Raw genomic sequence first — 3,329 nt, 5'->3', positions numbered from 1 at the left:
GAAGTTTGACTTTGWSTATTGTTTAGTATGTTGACCATATAAATAGTAGGTGGTCTTTGTAATTAGAAGGAGGATAGCTTCATTGTAATATTACGAACATAAATGAGAGGTTTGACTGATTTGTAAGGATTGAATTTCTCTCTCAATGTTCTTCATGTTCTTGAATGCCATTTATGAGAATCTGCCATATTGTTTTGAAGATTGAAGATTGATCAGTGATATAGGGACTCACAATTGGTATCAAAGCGCGTTTTCAAGAAATCAGAGGAAGAAATCAGAGCTTGACCGCAGAAGCTTCAATCGGATTCTAATGTTGTTCATCTTGTTCTCTCATCTTTTGAATGAATTGTTCACCGCTCATCAATCGGTTTCGAGTCTCAAAGGTTAAACCGCACACAGCTTGACCGGTATACTTGAGCGGTTTACATGGAAGCCTTGACCGGATAAGTGACAGCGCACGAAAAGGTTAGTCATCTGTTCATCTACTTGATCGATGTTCATCTAAACCGATCATCTCTTGATCGGTGCTCATCTAAACCTATCAACACTTGACCGGATAAATATCCGGATTATAAATCGGACAACCTATCTAGTCGATTTAGAGATTATCGCTCACCACTATGATCCTAAATCGCTCGAAGAGACTGTAAATCACTCATAATAGTGTCTGGATTTCACTTGTTTGCTTCTTACATCTTAATCCGCTCACCATTCTCTCTGTGTTCAAAGTCGACGAGCAGAGTGTTAGGGTTCGATTTGCACCATACTGTTTGTTGTATTGTGGGAATTGTCTTTCTTCAGAAAGTGAGATGTGAATCCAAAAATTCAACCTAGATTTAAGTTACAACGTATGATTAGAGCTCTTGCTAAAATCAATCATCGTTTGTGTGAAATAAAGGAATCATACAGCTTACATCAACTTCAATCGGATTTCACAAATAGCTTTTGTCTGATTTAGATTTGGTTTTGTACTAAACCAATTGATTTCAGAGACACAGTGGTGGATGGTTTATGCTTTTGATCTGTGTTTGTGATTCGAACAGTGGCTGTTTAGCAGGAAGCTTCGTCAGAATAGATTGTTCATTTGTTTAGGCACTAAATTGAGCACAAGGTCATCTGGTTTGTATTTGTGAAGTGAAAATCTCAAGCTGTGTGTTGTCTGTATTAGGATAATGTGTTGAGCAGTTTAGCGGGCTGTATTGTGAGCAGAGTTCATAGGACTGTTTATCACACAATCTTGGAAAGAAGGATCAAGAAATTGTTTTGCCTTCGGGATTGTGAGCAGCAGTAGCAACAGGTTTAGGATTAATGCTGTGACAGGTTCTGTTTAACAGTGCACACACAGGTTCTGTGTGATCGTTTTTAGATTTCAAGAAATCTGTTAAACTGTGTGTTTTGAGCAGAATAGTTTAGCAGCAGCAGTATTGTGTGTGTGTGTGATTTTGTGAACTAGAACAACAGCTCAGGTGGGACAAGGAATCATTGAGAGAAGACAGCTTGATCGGATTTTTTCTTAGTCCTTCTACTGCTTCTTCCCCAGTTGCTGTAGCTATTATTGCTGTTTATATTGTCTTGACAGTCTTGATAGGTTTAACATTCAAGCTGACAGTGTGCAGGTGACAAGTTGATATCAAACTCTAGTTCGATTTAGACAGTGTGCAGGTTTCAGCACAGCCTTGTTCATTTTGGAATAGTTACCTGTTTTGAGCTATTACAATCTGTTTTGAGTTCAATACAGTTGGCATCTTGATTGCTGTTGGTGAGACTGTTGTATTTCAATTTCATAAGCAGATTTGAGTGAGCTAGTGAAAGGATAAGGACTTAGAGATTTGAGGAGTTTAAATTTTTTTTGTTGAGCACTTTAGACTGTTTGCTTACTGCCTGTGTCTTATTTCATCACACAGAGAAGATTGTTTCAGACTAGCTTCACTATAGCCAGCATTTGCTGAATTGACATTTGTTTCAGTTTCTTCACAGAAGGAGGTTGTTTTAAGTGTTTTAAGTGGCTGTTTAGAGACTGTTTTAATAGTTTCTGTTTTGTTTCATCTTGACAGTCTCTATTAGCTACACAGACTTAGTCATAAAAGCAACAGTGCCATCTTGAAGCTATTAGACAGATAGTTTGTTTAAATTGTTCAAGCTAACAGCCTAACTGTGTTCTTGATTTGATTGTTCAACTGTTTTTGGGACAGGTACATCAAAGTACACTTTGGAAGGTTTAAGGCATAGCAAGCTTTTATTAGATACACAGCCCAGGTGGGACAAAGTGTACTTGCATAGAAGACTCCGATAGTCTGAACTGAAGTTAGAGGGAAGCTAAAAGTTGAAGATAGAAGAGTGAAGTGAAATTGTGTGTCTGAGATCAAGTCTAAACATACTCTGAAGAGAGTTCATATCAGTGAAGATACATTGTAGCTATATTTTAGACTGGTGTTGATAATTGTACATTGTATTGTATTTGGGCTTGGATCAGTTTGTTTTGGACTTGGACATTATTATTTTTTTTGGCTTATATTTGTTGTGTTGTTGGTTTTGTATTTTGTTTGTGTCTAGATTTTATTTTTGGATCATTGTACATCTGTTTTGTGTGTCTTTTAACTGTTTGATATTCTTTGAACTATTCGCGTAAACTGTTTCTTGTCAGTTTTTAACAGTTTCTAACTGTTTTCAACGGTTTTTGACTGTTTTTACTGATTTTTGACAGTTTCACGTATTTTTACTAAATTCTCATCAGTTTAGTGTTTTTCTATTTTTTTTGAGCTTAACTGTTCTTTTATCTGATTTCACTGCATAGATCTTTAACTGATCAATTTTTTTAATGGCAGATATTATAAAGCAGTTGAGAGAGAAGATTGCCGAGTTGGAAAAGAGTGTTATGGAGTATAAAATTCAGAATTATACTAATGAGCAATGTATTAAATCTTTGAATCGGGAACATAAAGAAAGAATAGAAAGAGTTAAGGATGAATCTAAATATCAGATAGATAAACGTAAGAAATCCTTGGATGATGTCAGAATGGAATGTAATAAAGAGATAAATTCAAGGATTAAAACTAATAATAATTTGTTCAGCAAACTCCAAAAAGTTCAAATTGAACTAATTGCTGAGAGGAATTCTCCAAGGAACAATTCAGATATAAAGGATTTAACTGAGAAGTTCCATAAGTCTGAGAATGATCTGAATGAGTTAAAGAAATTACTGGACTTAGAGAAGAAGAAATATCTGACAGCTGAAAAGAATTTAAATGTGGAAAGAGCAGAGTTTGAGAAGGAGAAGAAAAGATTCATTCAAGTTGAAAGAAAGTTTGAGCTGAACGAGAATCTTATGA

The 3,329-nt window shown here is 35.6% G+C and overlaps 1 long non-coding RNA gene across 1 annotated transcript; it reads left to right on the top strand.

Moving 5' to 3' along the window:
- Positions 1-354: 354 nt before the first annotated feature.
- LOC112502617 lies at positions 355-2,465 on the top strand. The gene is made up of 2 exons (XR_003067732.1): positions 355-465; positions 2,193-2,465. It is a non-coding gene; the product is annotated as an uncharacterized LOC112502617 (long non-coding RNA).
- Positions 2,466-3,329: the final 864 nt, after the last annotated feature.

Source organism: Cynara cardunculus, unplaced genomic scaffold (assembly GCF_001531365.2).
Source record: "Cynara cardunculus var. scolymus isolate 2C unplaced genomic scaffold, CcrdV1 Un_Scaffold_1673, whole genome shotgun sequence".
Lineage (NCBI taxonomy): Eukaryota > Viridiplantae > Streptophyta > Magnoliopsida > Asterales > Asteraceae > Cynara > Cynara cardunculus.
Note: the sequence above shows the minus strand (reverse complement) of the source record. Positions and strands in the feature narration are given on the sequence as shown.